This window comes from Poecile atricapillus, chromosome 19 (assembly GCF_030490865.1).
Source record: "Poecile atricapillus isolate bPoeAtr1 chromosome 19, bPoeAtr1.hap1, whole genome shotgun sequence".
Taxonomy (NCBI): domain Eukaryota; kingdom Metazoa; phylum Chordata; class Aves; order Passeriformes; family Paridae; genus Poecile; species Poecile atricapillus.
This window is the reverse complement of record NC_081267.1, coordinates 7,710,342-7,731,649: the sequence shown is the minus strand read 5'-3', so window position 1 is coordinate 7,731,649 and position 21,308 is coordinate 7,710,342. Positions and strand designations below refer to the sequence as shown.

Here is a 21,308-nt window from a genome sequence, read left to right as displayed (position 1 = left end):
TACTGGGATTGACTGGGAGTGGCTATGAACAACTGGGAAGAGCTGGGAATGACTGGGAGCGTGCTGGGGCTGACTGGGATATACTGGGAGAGACAGGGAGTCCCAGGGATCACACTGGAGGCTACTGGGGTCATACTGGAACTGACAGGGAGCAACTGGGGGCCACTGGCCTCATACTGGGAGTGACTGGGATTAGATTGTGACTGGGATCAGACTGGGAGTGTGACAGAAACTGGAAAATTGGGGAAAAAATGAAAAAAAAAACCCAGGATAAACTAAAGGAAAACAGAAGGGAAAATTCAGGGAAAAACCAGAAAAATATCAAGGTGAAATAAAAAAAAATTGGGGAAAAACCAGGAAAAAATTGGGAAAAATTCGGGAAAAACAGGGGAAAATTTGAAAAAAAAAATGGGGAAAACCACGAAAAATTTTGGGGAAAAAAAGAGAGAACTCAAGGAAAAAATGGGAAAATTTGGGGGAAAAAGTCAGGAAAAGAAAGTGGAAAAAATCTGGGAAAAATCAGGAAAAATCTGGGAAAAATGAGGAAAAAATCAGGAAAAAATAGGAAAAGAAGGAAAAATCATGAAAAACCAGGGAAAATTGGAAAGAATATTGGGGAAATCAGAAAAAAAAACTGGGAAAGAACTTGGAAAAATTGGGGAAAATCCAGAAAAGAAAGAGGAATAAAATCTGGAAAGAAATAGGAAAAATCCCAGGAAAAATCAGGTAAAAACTAGGGAAATTTGAGAAGAAATTGGGAAAAAGCTAGAAAAAATTTGGGAAAGGAAGAGAGAAGAATCAGGATAAAATGGGAAATACATGAAAAAAATTGTAAAAAATTGTGAGAAATGAGGGAAAATATCAGGACAAGAAAGCCAAAAAGACCCTGGGAAAATCAGGAAAAATCAGGAAAAAATTGGGAAAAATATTTGAAAAATGAAGGAAAAACCAGAAATATTTGAGAAAATTTGCAAAAAAATCAGGAAAATAATTGGGAAAAAATCAGAAAAAAAATGTGGAAAAAAAGGAAAAATCAGGGGAAAACCAGGGAAAAAACAGGAAAAGGATAAAAAAATCTGGAAAAATCTGAAAAAAACAATGAAAAAAATCAGGAAAAAATGGGGAAAACCAGAAAAATTAGGGAAAGGAAAAGGGAAAAATCAGGGGAAAAAATGGGATTAAAAACAGGAAAAAACACAAAAATCAAGGAAAAGTTTGAGAAAAAAAATGAAAAAATTTTGAAAAAAACCCCCACAAAAATAAAAAAAATAATGAAAAAAAATCGGGAAAAATCAAGAAAAAATCGGGACTATCAGGAAAAAGATTGAGAAAAAATTGGGTAATATTGAGAAAAGAGAGGGAAGAAACCTGGGAAAAATCAGGAAAAATCAGTAAAAATTTAGGAAATACACGAAAAAATCAGGGACAAATTGTGAAAAAAAATGGGGAATAACCAGGAAGAAATGGTGAAAAGAAGAGGGAAAAATCCAGAAAAAGTGGGGGAAAATCAAGAAAAAAATTTAGGGAAAAAATTGGGAAAAAACGGAAAAATCAGGAAAAGAAAGAGGATGAAGACCGGGAAAAAAAGTGGGAAAAAACAAGGAAAAAAGTCAAGGAAAAAATGAGTAAAAGGAAGCGGGGAAAAAATTTTTGGAAAAATGGGGAAAAAATTGGGAAAATGCCAGGAACTATCTAGGAAACAAACAGGAAAAAATCAGGAAAAATTAGGAAAAAAAGGGGATATACTGGGACAAATCAGAGAGAAAAATCAGGAAAAAAATTTGAAAAATATGTGAAAAAAAATGTGAGAAATGAGGAAAAAAAATCAGGAAAAGAAAAATGGAATAAAACCTGGAAGAAATCAGGGGAAAAAAGCAGAAAAAAAAAATTAAAAATATTGGGGAAAAATCAGGAAAAAAATGGGAAAAACAGGGGAAAAAATTGGGAAAAAAATGGGGAAAACCAGGAAAATTACGGAAACATTTGAGAAAAAGTTGGTGAAAAGACAGAAAATTTTGGGAAAAGAAGAGGGAAAAACCAGGAAAAACAAAAACATCAGGAAAAAACTGGGAAAAAACTGGGAAAATTTCAGGGAAAAATGAGGAAAAAATCAGGAAAAAATAAGAAAAAAAAAATAGAGACAAAAATTGGGGAAAATAATGCAAAAAATCAGGAAAATAACAGGATGAAATCCCCCTATCTCATTTTTAAATGGAATTTTAGGAATTGCCTACCTGGGAGGTCGTAGAAGAATTTCCAGACCTGGGAATCCGGGGAGTGGGGAAAGGTGGAATTGCGGATGAGCTGCTCCAGATTTTTGGGAAGGTAGATGGCCTGGTCCTCTTCCAGCTTCCAGAATGTTCGGATGAATCCCACGCCTCCTTCTGGCTGGAAATCATGGAAAAATCATGGAAAAATCATGGGAAAGCTGTGATTCAAATTCATGGAGTTTTTCCCCCAAAGCACCCTTTTTTCCCGACAATATTTCTATTTTTCCCCCCCAAAATATTAATTTTTGGGATAATTAAATGGGGAAGATTAGGGGGAAATAGGGAAAAGTAGGATGGAAATGGAGGAAAAATGGCAAAAAGTTGGGGAAAACTAGAAAAAAATGCAGGAAAAGAGAGAAAAATGGGAGGAAAATTGGGAGAAAAATGGGGGAATATGCAGTGAAAATGGTAAAAAAAAATAGGGAAAAAGTGGGATAAAAATAGGGAAAAATGGGATGGAAATGGAGGAAAAATTGGGAAAAATGGGAGAGAAAAAATGGACGAAAATAAAGATAAAAAGATGGAAAAATGAGATAAAACCAGGATAAAAATGGGGGAAAAAATGGGGGAAACTGGGAGAAAAATGGGGTGAAAATGGGAATAAAAATGGTAAAAATGAAGAGAAAGTGGGAGAAAAATAGAAGAAAATGTGGAAAATAGGGGAGAACATGGGGAAAAAAATGAGGAAAAATGGAGCAAAAAGAGGGTAGAATGGGGAAATGCATAAAAATAGATTAATAATGGGAAAAAAATTGGGAAAATATAGGAAAACAGGGGAAATTTGAGTAAAAATGGAAGAAAAATAAGAAAAAATTCAGAAAAATTGGGAAAAAAATGAGGAAAAATGAGATAAGAAAGGGCAAAATGCAGGAAAAAAATGAGAAAAATGGGGAAGAATTATATGAAAATAAGATAAAAATAAGGAAAAATACAGCAAAAATAAGGAATAAATTGGGATAAAAATAAGGAAAATTTGGGATAAACTGGATAAAAATGAGGGAAAATGGGATAAAATTGGGGGAAAATAGAGTAAAAATGAGGGAAAAAATGGAGATAACATCTGGGGAAAATGGAGACAAATTGTACTCTAATAGGGAATGACTGGAAGTGATTTGGCTCATCCTGGTGCCGAGGAAACTGAAACCACATGCGGGAAGCAACTGGGCAATGCTGGGAGCAGCCACTGCCGGCACCGGGAGCCCCGAACCCCTTTCCCGGCCATGCCGGACCCGCATCCCCCCGGCCCCTTTGCCGGGGCTCTGCCGCCACCGGGACCCCCCAAAAACACCTCCCGGGGACCCCCGGGGACCCCCCGAGGAGCATCTGCGGCTCGGCTCTGGAGCCCTGCCATCCCCAAACATCCCCCCCAAAAACCCCAAACCCAGGGAGCCCCGGGGTATTTGGGGCGAGCTCCCCCTCCCCGGGCACCTGCGGGATGGGGGGCGATGGTCCCGAAGGAGCTGCAGATCCAGAGAGCGGGGAGCGCACGTGGAGCCTCCTCTGCCTGCTCCAGCTCTTCCTCCTCCTGCTCCTCCACTTCCTCCTCCTCTGTCCCTCCTCTTCCTCCTCCTCTGTCCCTCCTCTGTCCCTGTGCGTGGTTCGGAGCCCTCGGGTGAGTGGGGCCGGGCCGGGACACGATGGGAAAGGGCTGGGTCCCCCCCAAACCGAGCTGGGGGCAGCGGAGGTTTGGGGGAACAATGGGAACGGGGCGGGACAGGGGGACAGGGGGAGGTGGGAGCACTGAGGGTCCCCCAGTTCACCCCAGGACCCGCAAGGCCCGTCCCAGCCCCCCCAGTTCCCCCCGCAGCCCCGGCTGAGGGGGGCTCAGCCCAGGAGCCGCCGTCGTTCGGGGCTCCGCCGAGTGCAGGAACGGGAGAGTTCCCGGCTCGGGGAGGCCCCAGCAGAGGAGGGGATCTTGTCCCTCTTCCAGGGCCTTTCAGGGTCTTCAGGCCCCTCTCAAGAGGAGTTTTTCTCTTTTTTTTTTTTTTGGGGGGCGGATCCCACCACTACAGGGGTGTTTTTTTCCTCCCCATTTTAAGGTGTTGGTGCGGCCGCAGCCCCACAAACCCCTTTTGAGGGGGATCATGACGGCTTTAAGTGACATTTTTAGGGGTGGGTTGTTTTGGGGAACCTGCTGGTGATGGAGATGGGGAGCCCATGCCGGGTATGAACCTTCTCAATGTCTGTATGGGGTTTTGCAGTCCTGGGGAGTTTTTGGAGCATCCAGGGCTGTGTTTGGGATCAGGGGAGGTTGGGGTGTCCCGGGGGATTTGGGGGTTCTCAGCAGGTTTGGGGGTACCTGGGCAATGCGGGTGGCAGTGCTGGGGACCCCGTGCCGGGTTTGAACCTTCTCACTGTGCACGGGCAGCGTCAGCGTGTTCAGGGAGATCCTGGGGGGCCCGGGGGGTCACCCCAAATCCCAGGGACCCCAAATGCTGAGGGACCCCCCGAACTGCCCTCACCGCTGGATCTGCTGCAGGCAGGGGGGCACCAGCACTCGGCCCCCACCCTCCACCATCACAGGGGGGCTGTGGAAGAAATCTGGGGGTGCACGGACAGGTCGGGTGGGACCCCCAAAGTCCTGGGTGCGGGGACACGGGGGGACTTTCAAGAATTCCTGTTGTGGGGGGATGAGAGGGAACCAGGAAGAGTTTGGGGGGGCTGGTTGTGTCATGAAGGGACCCCCAGGAGTCTTGTGGGGGGTGGGGCGGGCAAAGAACAGGGCGACCCCCAGGATGGGTTTGGGGGGGAAACGGACTGGAACTCCCATGGCTGCAGGATGGGGAGATCTGCCCAAAGAACTCCATGGGAATGGCATAGCAGTGAGATCCATCTACAGAGTTCACATGGGAATTGGACAGCAGTAGAATCCATCCGTGGAGGTCTTACTGGAACGGGATGTCTGAGATCCATCCATGGAATTTCCATGGGAATTCCCACGCTCCCAAATTTTGCTCTCCCAAATCCCACATTTGCATTCCCATATTCCCATGGGAATTCTGCCCTCCCCACCTTTACACTCCAGCACCTCCCGCCCATATCTGACATATTTCCAGAGACATTCCCTGCAGCTGTGAGCCAGGGAATTTGTTAATCCCTCAGCCTGGATCTCAGGGATCCCCATGGAGGTGCCACAGTTGCCATCGCAGCCCCACAGATCCCCCAGCCCCGGCTCCCCCCGCTCAGCCCCGCTCTGGCTGTGCCGCTGCTGCAGCATCTGCAGCTCCCCGCTGGCCCCGTGCCGGTGCCGCTCCTTGTGCCGGCCCTGGCTATCCCAATATCCCAGCCCTGGCTATCCCAATATCCCAGCCCTGGCTATCCCAAGATCCCAGCCCTGGCTATCCCAAGATCCCAGCCCTGGCTATCCCAAGATCCCAGCCCTGGCTATCCCAATATCCCAGCCCTGGCTATCCCAAGATCCCAGCTCTGGCTATCCCAAGATCCCAGCCCTGGCTATCCCAAGATCCCAGCTCTGGCTATCCCAAGATCCCAGCCCTGGCTATCCCAAGATCCCAGCTCTGGCTATCCCAAGATCCCAGCCCTGGCTATCCCAAGATCCCGGCTCTGGCTATCCCAATATCCCGGCTCTGGCTATCCCAAGATCGCAGCCCTGGCTATCCCAAGATCGCAGCCCTGGCTATCCCAAGATCGCAGCCCTGGATATCCCAAGATCCCAGCCCTGGATATCCCAAGATCCCAGCCCTGGCTATCCCAATATCCCAGCTCTGGCTATCCCAAGATCCCAGCCCTGGCTATCCCAATATCCCAGCCCTGGCTATCCCGATATCCCGGCCCTGGCTATCCCAATATCCCAGCTCTGGCTATCCCAAGATCCCGGCTCGGTTCCGGCCGCCATCCCCGGGGCTGCGGCTCCGCCCGGCCCCGCTCGCTGCGGCGGCGCTGGAAGGGGATCCCAGCCAGGGACCCCATGGACATGGACTGCGGGAAGCCCGGGCCGGGCTCCGACAGCGCCGCGTGCAGGGAACGCAGGGAGAGGAGAACTGGGGGGACATTTGGAGATTTGGGATCGGGGGGGTCACAGCTGAAGGAAAGGGGGAACGGGGAGAGCCAGGAAGGGCATTTGGGGATGCCAGGACTGACAAGAGGGGAGGCTAGGGCTGGCTAGATGTGGCATGGCTGGAGTTCAGGGCGTTCCAGTATCCAGGAAAGGGAGCTCCAAGGGTCCCCGGTGTCCCCATTGCCAGGACAGGGCAGGGAAAGCCGGGATGGCTGGGAATAGGGGTCCCGGGTGTCCTCAGTGCTGAGGAAAGGAGGGGCTGGCTGCTGGGAGAGGCAGGAATAGGGGTCCAGGGGGTAAATGGGTCAAAGAGAAGGGGGCTCTGGGGGCTGCAGGAGGCGAGATGGCCGGGAAAGGGGTGCAGGCGTTCCTGGTGCCGGATAAGGGGGTGCAGGGTGGGACCCACGGCCGGGAATGGGAGTTCGGTGGGATGGCGGCGCCCAGGAATGGGGGTTTAGGGGCCCCTCGGCGCTCCGGAATGGGCGATCAAAGAGTCCCGGTGCCGGGGGTCCCCCTCACCTCTCGCCGCCCCCCGGGAGCGCCCCCGGCCCCAGCGCTGGAGCCATCGCGCTGCTCCGCTGCGGCCCCGCCCACAGCTCCGGCCCCGCCCCCAGAGCCGCCTCCGGCCCCGCCATTGGCGCCGCTCTTTGCTGCCCGCCAGTGGCAGCCCGAGGCTGCAGTGACGTCACCGGTCGCCGGGCAGATCCCGGCGGCGCAGGGCGGCCAAGGCGGAAGCGAAAGTGCCCGAGGGAGCGCGGGGGGAGGGGACGGGGCAATTCCAGGGAATTCCCCGGGATCCCCCCCCGGGATCCCCCGGGACCCTCCTCGGCCGCGCACTGCGGGACCCCCGGGACAAACTGGGCTGAACTCCCGAGCCCTGCGCTCAAACTCTGCCTGGAACCCGCCGGCTTCGGCCCAAAGCGGGGGAAGCCCCGGGATCCGCGGATCCCATTTTTCCTGCGGCTGCGGCTCCCCAGCCCCGGCGGAGCAGGAGCGGGCGCTGGGAGCCCGAGCCCGATTCCCAATCTCCTTCTCTCTCTCTCTGCTGCTCTCTCCCTCTCCTTTGAGTGATCAGAAATCCCAGAGCGGCTGGAGAGCCCCGTGCCCAGCTCGGCTTTCCCTGGAAAGGGAGGCCTGGGGGTGCGGTGCCCCGGGATGGCCGGGAATGGGGCTCCGGGGGTCCCCGGGCTGACGGAACCGGGGGATCCAGGGGCTGGCAGGGGAGGATCCCCGGGAAAGGGGGTGCAGGGCGCTGTTGGTGCAGGAGAAGGGGGTGCAGGGGGTCCCGGAGCTGGGGAAGGAGATGCGGGGGGGTCCCAGGGCCCAGGAATGGGGATCCAAGGGGGTCCCAGGGGGGCTCCCCAAAGCCCCTCCCAGGGCACAGCAGGAGCTGGGTCAGGAGCTCTGGCAGAGACAAAAGGGGGTGAGCCCGGCATGGGGGGGACATGGGGGAGTCACAGGCGCTCCCAGGGGGGGACACGACCCCTGGGGCCCCTCCTCACCTTGTCCCACGCACCCCAACAGAGCCTCTAAATGGATGAGCAGAGCTCGGTGACTGCAGTATGAAACTTGTTCAGTGGCACAGGAGGATTTAGAATTGAGGACAGGGGAAGGGTTTAACCCAGCCTCCTGTTTGAACAGCCAAGAGAGGGGGCTGGGAAGAAACCCATGCCTGCACTGAATTGAGAGAGATCCAGACTCGGGCTGGGAGAGATTTGAGACACACCCACCTTTGGACTTTGCTGTCCGTAACACCCTGTCACATAAAGGTAAAACCTTACAAAAGAAAGGACTTGGAAAATCATGGTTTAGGATTTGTTACGTGGGCTTAGTGTAGCTAGCAGCTAGCCTGGTAAGTTCCCATGCAAAAGCATCTTGAGAATGAAAAGTTTGTTAACATAACAAACTATTCTTGGGGAGAAGAACAAGTGCACCTGTAGTAACAAGGGATCTGTCCCATGGGAATCAGTAGAAAAAGTATGTAAACATTGTTAGAGAGAAAAGTTTGGATTGATGTGTACACTCACCATTACCAACCAGTGAACTGAGTTCCCAACCAACTGGAATTAAGCACGGTGCCTTCTGATAACCATGTAAATATAAGCTGTGTGCAATAAAGCTTTGGCTGTGATGGAAGAAGAAACAGGTGTCATTGTCCATCTCTACTACGACACACCCAACCAGGACATCGGGTCCTGCCGAAGCAGTGGAAAGAAGCAGCTCTGGTGGCCAAGTGGCACGGCCCATTCCAAGTGTCCCTGAGCACAGAAACAGCCCCAGCACAGCTGAACACGGGGGGATCCCTTTCAGAATCAAGTAATGCTTTATTTCTTTAATGACACTGTTGGAGAGTTTTTGCTTTTCACAGTTTCAGTGAAAGGATTACACCATTAGAAGAATTTTTCATAATAATTCTACTTTTATATTGGCAGTTCTGTTTGGGCCAGAGGTGTGAGAATCAGTTTTTAGTCAGAGGAGAAGAAGAAGAAAACACTTGATTGCTTTCTAATTTTTGTTTTTATGTTTGTGCGTGACTCTTAGTGATAGCAAAATTATGGTATGGGTTTTTCCATGTTCACCATTAAGCTGCATTTTGAAAACTAGAAGAGTTTGAAAGGAGGCCCTTTAAAATGGAAAGAGTTAATAGAAAATCATTAAAATAAAAAAAAAAAAGCAGATGGGGGAGGGGGCCCTCCATGTGAGTCATCCCATGGCTGCCCTGGAAGAGAAGCCTCATTCCAGGCAGCCAGGAGAGGAGCTTTAGAAATGGAAATTAACACCTCTGGGGCAAAGCCTGGACAATGTACCAGGGTCTTCCTGCCTGGGGGAGGAATTGGGCTGAATTCCTCTGCCCCTCACCCCAAGCTCTGCCTGGGGGCACAGATGGAATTTGCACAGCTAAAGGCAGAGCCCATAGTGAGGATATCTGACTCTGCAGCAGAAATTGGTTAAGCTGCAAAGGAAAACGGCAAATGGAGATTGTTGTGAAAGCTCACTATAAAAAATGGGCGGGAATCATCCCAGTCCCCACCTTAACTTGTGCTCTCACTTTCTATGTTATCCAGGGTGAATTAGAGCACTGGGGTTTTTTTGGCACCCCAAGTTAAGGGAAATCAGTTGGGAATCCAAGTATGTGCTGATTTAATTAGAGAAAAGCCAAAAATTGATGCAGCCCTGGCTGGAGGGAGCACCCAAAAATGGGGAAAATATGAACGGCCACCAGAACAAATCCTGCAACACCATGGACCAGGCCCTGGGAACCCTAACAAATTCATATCAGGAGCCAGAGAAACCATTTATCATTTCCATGGCATAATTAGACTACAGGATGTCCTCAAAATAATACCCAACCAGACAGCTCCAGCTCCTGACTTTCTTCCCAACCAATCCACTCAGATGAGAAACACAACATTTCACCATGGGATGGGATCAGATTATCTTTTAACAGGAAAAGGAGTTTGTGGAAAATTAAATGACTCAAACTGCTGAGTCATTTAGATCACAAAGGAAAAGTGGAGAAACAGATAACAAAGGGTATAAGAAAAGAGCTCATGTACTGGTCCAAACGTGGAAAGGATGGGAATGGGCAACTTTTTTGTGGTTCCCTGGCAGACCATGGGTTAAAGGAATGCAGTTTCTCCTCTTACGTTCTTTTCACCATGCAGGACACCTTGCTGAGTGCAGCTCATTCAGCAGCTGAGCAAGGGGATGCAGGGGGCAGCCAGGCCTCCTGAGCCACAAACGGCTACAAAAGGACAGAGAATGAGGGCACTGAGAGCAATCCCAAAACCAAAGAACACCCAGGAAGAAAAAACAGAGTCAATGAGTGAATCTGCTTGCAGATATGGATTTGTACATAAGGAAGCAATGGGAGAAAGCATCAGTTTCAGAAAATGTTACTAATTGACAAGGATTGCTGCTCTGACAAAGTCCCGCTAAATTCCTGAATTCCAGAAGAACAAAGACTTAACAGAGCCATCAATATCGGATGTTCTACAAAAGTGGGGGGTACATATTAACCGGGACATGCAGGAGGCAGATGGGGAAGTCTGAACCTTCCAAGCACCTCCGCCAGTGGGGAAAGGGACAGGGACACGCGGCCGGGAAAATCAGGACAAAAACGAGGCCGCATCCTCCAGCAACTGGAGAGAGCGAATGGCAAATGCCCCATGGCCTCTCCCTTTGGGCAGCAATAAAGTCACTTTCACACCACTCCTCTGGCTCCTTTGGCCACACAAACCTCTGGCGCCGGGAATTTTCCCGCCCAGCCCCGGGCACAGCGCAGCCACCTCCGTGCTACCGACACGAACCGGGACGAGCCAGCGCTGCTCCGGCACCGGCTCCTGCCGAGGCCCCAGCGGGAAGGAGACCGCGGGCAGCCGCTCCCGCAGCGCCCTCAGCCCAGGGCCAACACGGGCCGGCCACGGCACAACCCACCCGCCACAGCCCCCTGCCGCCCCCTCCCGGGCCCGCAGCGAGCCCCGAGCACCCGCAGAACCGAGCGCGGCTCCCACCTGCGATGGCCGGGGCCGCCTCCGAGCTCCGCCGCCGCCTCACCGGGCTCCGGCCGCTGCTGCCGCCGCTCCCGGGCCCGCACAGACGCTCCGGCAATGGCGGCTCTCCTGCCCCACGGCCGCCCTGGGGGCGCCAGCGGGGCCGGGCTTGTCCCCGCTCTGCCCAATCAGCGCGCGCCAGAACCACGAGTGACGGCAGCAGCAGCCAATCGCAGCCAGCGGCGGGCTCTGCACACGGCACAGCCCCGCCCCGCGCCCTCAGGGCCCCCCGGGCTGTGTGAGGGGAAGGGCAGAGATGAGGAACAGCCCTGGAACGGGCCCGGCCCGAGCCGCCATTGAGCTCCCAACACAAACAAAGTTCTCCGCAGCTCCCGGCCCGCCTTTCCCAGCCCTGGGTGTTCGGTGTCTCCGGCTCAGGGGGAAGCCCTGGAGACTCACTTCTCCCAGCGCTAATTAGGAGCATCAGTGCATCACTCGGATTTCCTCCAAAAAGGGAAAATTGCCCCAAATTCCTGTGGATGAGTGGGGGAGGAGAGAGATTTCTGGCAGAAAACTCCAAAAACTCAGAGCAGGATCATGAGAAGTAAAGGAAGATCCTTAAAACCAGCTCCCCCCACCCCTCCCTCCTCCCAGCTGTGCCTCCTCCCCCGGCAGTGCAGGGACACAGGGAATGGGGCCATGGTCACTCCATCCCCCGGGGCTTTTCCCCCTGCTCAGGGACAGGAGTCGTTCCCCTGCTGGACCCTGGGCTCTCTCCCACCGGAGACTTCTCCAGGAACTTCTCCAAGCTGGGTCCATCCCATGGGGAACAGCCCCCTCACAGTGCTGCAGCGTGGGTCACTCTGCCACGGGCTCAGTCCTTCTGAAAAGAACAGGCAAGGAGAGCAGCTCCTTTTTAATGCCTTTATTGAGGGCAGCTCTGGGTGGGGGAGCTCAATGCTGCTCCCGATGGATGACCCAGAGGAGGAGATGTTCAGCTTTGCCACAGGGCAGAGCTGGGGATTCTGTCTTCAGGAAAGCGTCTAGAAAAACTCTGGTTTACTGTAAATCTTGGGTAGTCATGGAGAGCAAATGTTGTTTAGTTATGGTGATAAAGTCCGGAACATCAGTCAGTTGCTCAATGTTCTCCCTTGCTCCTCAGTGTAGTTTGGAGTCTGTTTCGTGCCACAGCTCGCTGATTCTAGGGGTCTTTGGATGTTAATCCCACTTCTCCTGGGTGCTACCCCCCATGGGAGTTGAGCTCATCTACACACTGGGTGCTGTCATCGGTGCCATTGGGGGGTGCCGGGAGCAGCAGAGGCAATAGACAAGGCCAGGTGGCATTAACAAGGCTGGTACAACAACATTGGTATTTACCAAACATGACACAACATGAGGTACATTAACAAAAAAGGCCCCTTACAGTGACAACATTCTACTGTTCAAACTGTAAAACATCTTTGTGTACTGATCAGGAGGTCACGATTTACTCTTTACAATCCTGATGCTGAATGTCTCCTTAGCAGGTCTGGTCATGGAGAAGAATGAGCCCCTTTTGGGCTGCCCCTGTTTGGACAACCTGCTCCTCACCCCGAGCCTCAGCATGTCTGACATCGCCCACCTGGGACTGACATCCCAAAACATTGAGAACATTTATAGATTTTTCTTTATCATTAAAATCTAATTAATTTATAAAAATAAAATTTTACTTCTTATAATAATATTATTCTGTATTCTTATAACCTTGTTTTTCCATTTATATAAAAGAATTGATACATTTTCAGGAACAAAACATTATTGTTCTCTGGCTCTAAGTACCACAATTCCCTTCATTAATTAACTGACCACTATTTCTCCCTCTTTATGCTAATTACTCCTATTTTTAGCCCGTTATTCATAATTTTGAAATTATTCTCAGACAGGGTAAAAGGGGCCACTTTGGGGTCCATGGAAACTTTTCTGGGCAACATTTCGGGCAGTTTTGGGTCTGGGGAGGGAATTTAGAGAGAATTTGGGGGTCTGGAGGACACTTGGAAGAGCCGGGTGAGCACTTGGAGGGGCACTTAGGGATTCTGTGGGACAATTTGGGATCCAGGGGAGGACTTGGGGGTCCAGGGGGGCACTTGGAGATCAGGGAGGGGAATCTGGGGGCCCTTCGGGGTCCGGGCGGGCACTTGGGGGGCCGTAACAGGGAATCTATGGGCCGCGGGGGATGATGGGAGTTGTAGGCGCCGGTATAATACGGTTTAATGGGGGCGCGGAGCATCACGGGAGTTGTAGGTGCAGCTCCAATGGGTTCTGGTGAGGCGCGGGGCATGACGGGAGATGGAGTCCCGGCTGGAATAACGCTCTATGGGCGCCGCGGAGCATGATGGGAGCTGTAGTCCCGGAAGTGGTTCGGAAGGCGCGTTTGGCGGTGCGGGGAAGCGCTTGGAGAAAACTTTTGTGTCCGAGCCGTGGCTGCAGGTGCTGGGGGCGAATGTATACGGCTCGGGAGCACTTGGGGGGAGCCTGGGGAGCTCTAACCGGGCTCTTTAGGGCGCGGGGCACGGCAGGAGGTTTGGGTGCGGAACTGTGTTCCGAATGGCTCAAATAGCACGAGGGATGGAGCGGGAGATGGGGTTAGGGAAGAAGTGGAGGAGGGAGGAAGAGGGGGAGCAAGAGGAAGAGGAGAGACAAAGGAGGATCAGGGAAAGGAGAAGGAACCACGAGGTCCAGCACTCCCTCAATTCACAGCCGCCTACCTATGGGATCATCACACCCCATCCCACAGGTGACCGGGGAGGGGGACCTCAGCCAAGATATTTTAGGTGCTCCCTATTTTGGGCTGCTTGAGGGGACGTTTGGAGAATGAAGAAATCCAAACCTGAGCAGAAAATGCCCCTTGGGGGTAAATTGGGGGTCCTGGCATCCCTAAGTGGGGAGCTGGTAACCGGGGGAACTTTTTGGATTCTTGGCACTCCCAGCAGCCTGGGGAGGGCAGGGACTGAGTAGACAGAGGACCCCCAGTGCAAGAGTGACCCCCAGCAGCTGGGACAGAGAGGAACCCCTGAACACCAAAGTGGAGAGACCAGAGACGGGGAACTCCTGGGAGACATTTTCAGGGCTGAATCTTGGTGTTTGGGAGGTTTTTATGGACTCCAGATGCCCGGTGACTTCTGGAGATGGACTTGGGTAGAGGGACCTTCAAACTCAAACCTCCCCAAACCAGGATTTCCCATTCCCAAATCTTGGCTGGATGGAGAAGGAGGCTGCAAGGAAGAGGAAGATGCCCCAGGATGCCCAGGCAGGTGAGGAGGAAGTCAGTGCCCCTTTCCCCCTCTCTCCTGCTCCATCTCCCAGCCCAGCATGGCCCCCGGCTGCAGGACAACCCTGCTGCCAACGCCGTCGTGCCACTGGGCACGCACTGGGGGGATCTCCTTCCCCTTCCCTCTGGCACGAAGGCAAATCCCATCCTCTCCTTGTCCTTCCTCCCCCAGACAAGGAGCTGAGGATGGAGACCAGGGAGGAAAGATCCCCACAGCAGAACCTCGTGGAAGAGGCCATTGTGAGCAGCTCCATGGCTGAGGAATGTAATGGGGAGGAAAATCTGCAAAGATCCCGCAGGAGGAGGGGCTCCAAACCCATCCCAGGGTGCTCTGAGGAGGAAAGACCCACCCTGTGCCGGGAAGGCGGCCGGAGATCCAGCCAGGGCTCTGAGCTGGTGGTCCATGAGCAGGTTCAGGATGGGGAGAAGCCCTACAAGTGCTTGGAGTGTGGGAAGAGCTTCAGGTGTAGCAACCGCCTGATCTGCCACCAGATGATCCACACTGGGGAATGGGCCTATGAGTGTGGGGAATGTGGGAAGGGCTTCAGCTTCAACTCCCAGCTCATCATCCACCAGCGCATCCACACTGGGGAGAGGCCCTACGAGTGTCCTGAGTGTGGGAAGAGGTTTCACAGCAGCTCCACTCTCCTCAGGCACCAGCGGATTCACACGGATGAGAGGCCCTTCCGCTGCCCTGACTGTGGGGAGGGCTTCAAGCGAAACTCCAACCTCATCAGGCACCAGCGTATCCACACTGGGGAGAGGCCCTACGAGTGTCCCCAATGTGGGAAGAGCTTCAGTGAGAGATGTCACTTGAGCAAACACCAACGGAGGGACCGGTAAGGGAAGCTCTGCAAATGCCCCAAAGTGCAGGATGAGCTTTCTCCACAGCTCCAGCCTCATCCCCCCTTGGAGGACCAACATAGGGCAGAGACCTGGTGATCCATGTTCCCTGTGATCCATGATGGGAAGACACCTGTCCCTTTTCTTGCCTGTGGCAATGACATGATTTGGGATCAAAGAATGTGAGAGTGTGATCATGGCCCATTATATTCAGTCCCACCTCAGGTCACTGCCAGGGGCAGGAAAAGGACTCCCTGTCTCTCACCAGAGGAGAAGGGTGTCCTTTCCTGGCAGGAGGAAATACGTGGCCAGGAAGAGCTGGTCAATGACATTTTAGTTTTCCCAGTAAATAGATTGTCTTATCCCTTCTGTTATCCAAATTGTTTCTGTACCTATTTGTTCCTTATCCCATTGCTGTTGTCAATAAATTGTTCTTATCCCAGCCCGGGATCTTTGCCTTTTCTGCTTTCCGTGGGAGGTGGGAGGGAAGCGAGCGGCAGAGCTGCATTAGCAGGAGCAGGAAAATGGGGAATGCCATTCCTGAAGCCCAGCCCATGGAAACCGAGCATCCCAGCTGGTGCCAGGCCTGGTTGCCATGGCAGCAGCCTTGGGAGCGGGTCCCTGGCTGGGGGCTGAGGGAACCTCTTCCCTCTGGTGCCCAGGGACAGGAGTGGAGGGAGCGGCTGGAGCTGAGGCGGGCAGGTTTAGGCTGGATGTGAGGAAAAGGTTTTTCCTGCGAGGCTGCTGGGGCACTGAACAGGCTCCCCAGGGAAGGCTCCCAGCTCCAGGGCTGGCTGAGCTCCAGCAGCGTTTGGCCAGCGCTGCCAGGCCCAGGCTGGGATTGTTGGGGTGTCCTGTGCAGGGCCAGCAGTTGGACTGGAGGATCCCCATGGGTCCCTCCCAACTCAGCCAATTCTGTGGCTCTGTGATCCCATGAGCCTGGGGATGGGACTGCAAATGGTTGCCATGGCAACGGGCTCTGGCTCCAGCCCTGAGCTGGTGTCCATGGCAACCACCTCTGGCATGGGGTCTCCATGGAGCTGCCAAGGGACTGACCATAGCAACAGGGGCTGTGATGGTTGTCATGGAAACAGACCACAGCAGGGAGACAGCTCTGGCCAGGAGCAGCTCCTGAGCACAGCCCAGCAGGGCTGGGGCCCTGCCAGGGCAGCTCAGGGACACGAGCGGGCCCAGACAGAGCTCCCAGGGGCTCAGCACTGGCAGGGGCTGTGGGATGTCCCAGAGGGGGCTGTGTCACAGCAGCACCTCTGTGGCTGTGTCCTGGAGCCCCAGAGCAGCTGTGATGTCAGAAAGGGGCTGTGTGACAGCTCCGAGTGGGTTGTGTGAGGTCACAGATGGGGCTGTGACATCACAGAGTTTGTTGTGTGACGTCACTGTGCAGCTATGGCATCATAGAGGGGACTGTGTGACATCACAGAGAAGGCTGTGACATCATGACATGGCTGTATGACATCATAGCGCCATGGATGACATTGGCGGGCAGCAAAGAGCGGCACCAATGGCGGGGCCGGAGGCGGCTCTGGGGGCGGGGCCGGGGCTGTGGGCGGGGCCGCAGCGGAGCAGCGCGATGGCTCCAGCGCTGGGGCCGGGGGCGCTCCTGGGGGGCGGCGAGAGGTGAGGGGGACCCCCGGCACCGGGACTCTTTGATCGCCCATTCCGGAGCGCCGAGGGGCCCCTAAACCCCCATTCCTGGGCGCCGCCATCCCACCGAACTCCCATTCCCGGCCGTGGGTCCCACCCTGCACCCCCTTATCCGGCACCAGGAACGCCTGCACCCCTTTCCCGGCCATCCCGCCTCCCGCAGCCCCCAGAGCCCCCTTCTCCTTGACCCATTTACCCCCTGGACCCTTATTCCTGCCTCTCTCAGCAGCCAGCCCCTCCTTTCCTCAGCACTGAGGACACCCGGGACCCCTATTCCCAGCCATCCCGGCTTTCCCTGCCCTGTCCTGGCAATGAGGACACCGGGGACCCTTGGAGCTCCCTTTCCTGGACACAGGAACGCCCTGAACTCCAGCCATGCCACATCTAGCCAGCCCTAGCCTCCCCTCTTGTCAGTCCTGGCATCCCCAAATGCCCTTCCCGGCTCTCCCCGTTCCCCCTTTCCTTCAGCCGTGACCCCCCCGATCCCAAATCTCCAAATGTCCCCCCAGTTCTCCTCTCCCTGCGTTCCCTGCACGCGGCGCTGTCGGAGCCCGGCCCGGGCTTCCCGCAGTCCATGTCCATGGGGTCCCTGGCTGGGATCCCCTTCCAGCGCCGCCGCAGCGAGCGGGGCCGGGCGGAGCCGCAGCCGCCGGGGATGCCGGCCGGAACTGAGCCGGGATCTTGGGATAGCCAGAGCTGGGATCTTGGGATAGCCAGAGCTGGGATATTGGGATAGCCAGAGCTGGGATATTGGGATAGCCAGGGCTGGGATATTGGGATAGCCAGGGCTGGGATATTGGGATAGCCAGGGCTGGGATATTGGGATAGCCAGGGCTGGGATATTGGGATAGCCAGGGCTGGGATATTGGGATAGCCAGAGCCGGCACAAGGAGCGGCACCGGCACGGGGCCAGCGGGGAGCTGCAGATGCTGCAGCAGCGGCACAGCCAGAGCGGGGCTGAGCGGGGGGAGCCGGGGCTGGGGGATCTGTGGGGCTGCGATGGCAACTGTGGCACCGCCATGGGGATCCCTGAGATCCAGGCTGAGGGATTAACAAATTCCCTGGCACACAGCTGCAGGGAATGTCTCCGGAAATATGTCAGATATGGGCGGGAGGCGCTGGAGTGTAAAGGTGGGGAGGGCAGAATTCTCAGGGAATATGGGAACAGGAATGTAGGATTTGGGAGGGCAAATCCATGGGTGAGAAATCTATGGAAATTCCATGGATGGATCTCAGACATCCCATTCCCGTGAGACCTCCAAGGATGAATTCTACTGCTGTCCCATTCCCATGGGAATTCTGTAGATCGATCTCACTGCCATGCCATTCCCATGGAATTCCATGGGCAGATCTTTCCATCCCGCAGCCATGGGAGTTCCAGTCCGGTTCCCCCCCAAACCCATCCTGGGGGTCGCCCTGTTCTTTGCCCGCCCCATCCCCCACAAGACTCCTGGGGGTCCCTTCATGACACAACCAGCCCCCCAAAGTCTGCCTGGGTCCCCCCTCATCCCCCCACAACGGGAATTCCTGGGAGTCCCCCTGTGTCCCCTCCCCCAGGACTTTGGGGGTCCCACCCGACCTGTCCGTGCACCCCCAGATTTCTTCCACAGCCCCCCTGTGATGGTGGAGGGTGGGGGCTGAGTGCTGGTGCCCCCCTGCCTGCAGCAGATCCAGTGGTGAGGGCAGTTCGGGAGGTCCCTCAGCATTTGGGGTCCCTGGGATTTGGGGTGACCCCCCTGGGCCCCCCAGGATCTCCCTGAACACGCTGACGCTGCCCGTGCACAGTGAGAAGGTTCAAACCCGGCACGGGGTCCCCAGCACTGCCACCCGCATTGCCCAGGTACCCCCAAACCTGCCGAGAACCCTCAAACCCCCCGGGGCACCCCAACCTCCCCGGGATCCCAAACACATCCCTGGATGCTCCAAAAACTCCCCAAGATCGCAAAACCCCATACAGATATTGAGAAGGTTCATACCTGGCATGGGGTCCCTACCTGCATCACCAGCAGGTTCCCCAAAACAGCCTTGAGATCCCCCTGGGATTCAATTCCACCCCTGGGATCGCCCAAATTCCCTCCTCGGGACTCCTGTAAAACCCCTTGAGAACTCCCAAAAACCACCATGGCCCCAAAAACACCCAGAACTTACAAAATCCCCCAGGAACCCCTCACCAAGGTTTATACTCAGCACGGGATCCCCATGGACACCATCGGCATCACCCAGGTACCCCCAACCCCTCCCGGGACCCCCAACCCCTCCCGGGGCTCCACTGCCGGAACCAAAGGGAGTGGTGTTGCCCTTTTAAGAGGAGTTACAGTGGGACCTGACAATAGCGGGGGCCCTTAAAGCGGCTGTGGTAGAGAGAACCCCAAAAATCCACCCTGGGGGGACAAAACATCCCCTACAGGGGCTTGGGGTCGGGACACCCCTAAAAATGTCACTTAAAGCCATCATGATCCCCCCTCAAAAGGGGTTTGTGGGGCTGCGGCCTCACAAACACCCTAAAATGGGGAGGAAAAAACACCCCTGTAGTGGTGGGATCTCCCCAAAAAACCTGAAAAAGAGAAAAACTCCTCTTCAGAGGGGCCTGAAGATCCTGAAAGGCCCTGGAAGAGGGACAAGATCCCCTCCTCTGCTGGGGCCTCCCCGAGCCGGGAACTCTCCCGTTCCTGCACTCGGGGGAGCCCCGAACGACGGCGGCTCCTGGGCTGAGCCCCCCTCAGCCGGGGCTGCGGGCGGAACTGGGGGGCTGGGACGGGGCTTGGGGGTCCTGGGGTGAACTGGGGGACCCTCAGTGCTCCCACCTCCCCCTGTTCCCCTGTCCCGCCCCGTTCCCATTGTTCCCCCAAACCTCCGCTGCCCCCAGCTGGGTTTGGGGGGGACCCAGCCCTTTCCCATCGTGTCCCGGCCCGGCCCCGCTCACCCGAGGGCTCCGAACCACGCCCAGGGACAGAGGAGGGACAGAGGAGGAGGAAGAGGAGGGGCAGAGGAGGAGGAAGAGGAGGAGCAGGAGGAGGAAGAGCTGGAGCAGGCAGAGGAGGCTCCACGTGCGCTCCCCGCTCTCTGGATCTGCAGCTCCTTCGGGACCATCGCCCCCCATCCCGCAGGTGCCCGGGGAGGGGGAGCTCGCCCCAAATACCCCGGGGGTCCCTGGGTTTGGGGTTTTTGGGGGGATGTTTGGGGATGGCAGGGCTCCAGAGCCGAGCCGCAGATGCCCCTCGGGGGGACCCCGGGGGTCCCCGGGAGGTGTTTTTGGGGGGTCCCGGTGGCGGCAGAGCCCCGGCAAAGGGGCCGGGGGGATGCGGGTCCGGCACGGCCGGGAAAGGGGTTCGGGGCTCCCGGTGCCGGCAGTGGCTGCTCCCAGCATGAGCGCAGTTGCTCCCCGCATGTGGTTTCAGTTTCCTCGGCACCAGGATGAGCCAAATCACTTCCAGTCATTCCCTATTAGAGTACAATTTGTCTCCATTTTCCCCAAATGTTATCTCCATTTTTTCCCTCATTTTTACTCTATTTTCCCCCAATTTTATCCCATTTTCCCTCATTTTTATCCAGTTTATCCCAAATTTTCCTTATTTTTATCCAAATTTATTCCTTATTTTTGCTCTATTTTCCTTATTTTTATCTTATTTTCATATAAATTTTCCCCATTTTTCCCCATTTTTCTCATTTTTTTCCAGCATTTCCCCCTTTCTTATCTCATTTTTCCTCCATTTTCCCCAATTTTTCTGAATTTTTTCTTATTTTTCTTCCATTTTTACTCAAATTTCTTCCATTTTCCTATATTTTCCCAATTTCTTTCCCATTATTAATCTATTTTTATGCATTCCCCATTCTACCCTCTTTTTGCTCCATTTTTCCTCATTTTTTTCCCCATGATCTCCCCTATTTTCCACATTTTCTTCCATTTTTCTCCCACTTTCTCTTAATTTTTACCACTTTTATTCCCATTTTCCCCCCATTTTTCTCCCAGTTTCCCCCATTTTTTCCCCCATTTTTATCCTGGTTTTATCTCATTTTTCCATCTTTTTATCTTTATTTTCGTCCATTTTTTCTCTCCCATTTTCCCCAATTTTTTCTCCATTTCCATCCCATTTTTCCCTATTTTTATCCCACTTTTTCCCCTATTTTTTTTAATCATTTTCACTCCATTTCCCCCCATTTTTCTCCCATTTTTCTCTCTTTTCCTGCATTTTTTTCTAGTTTTCCCCAACTTTTTGCCATTTTTCCTCCATTTCCATTCTACTTTTCCCTATTTCCCCCTAATCTTCCCCATTTAAGTATCCCAAAAATTAATATTTTGGGGGGGAAAAATATAAATATTGGCAGGAAAAAAGGGTGCTTTTGGGAAAAAACTCCATGAATTTGAATCACAGCTTTCCAATGATTTTTCCATGATTTTTCCATGATTTCCAGCCAGAAGGAGGCGTGGGATTCCTCCAAACATTCTGGAAGTGGACCAGACCATCTACCTTCCCAAATATCTGGAGCAGCTCATCTGCAATTCCACCTTTCCCCACTCCCCGGATTCCCAGGTCTGGAAATTCTTCTACGACCTCCCAGGTAGGCAATTCCTAAAATTCCATTTAAAAATGAGATAAGGGGATTTCATCCTGTTATTTTCCTGATTTTTTGCATTATTTTCCCCAATTTTTCTCTCTATTTTTTTTTCTTATTTTTTTCCTGATTTTTTCCTCATTTTTCCCTGAATTTTTCCC

The 21,308-nt window shown here is 53.6% G+C and overlaps 2 pseudogenes; one reads left to right on the top strand and one right to left on the bottom strand.

The window, feature by feature from the left end:
- The window catches only part of LOC131586380 (uncharacterized), a 585,722-nt pseudogene that overhangs the window by 327,298 nt on the left and 237,116 nt on the right, over nt 1–21,308 (bottom strand).
- LOC131586233 (zinc finger protein 850-like) overlaps nt 14,479–21,308 on the top strand; it is a 111,747-nt pseudogene continuing 104,917 nt past the window's right edge.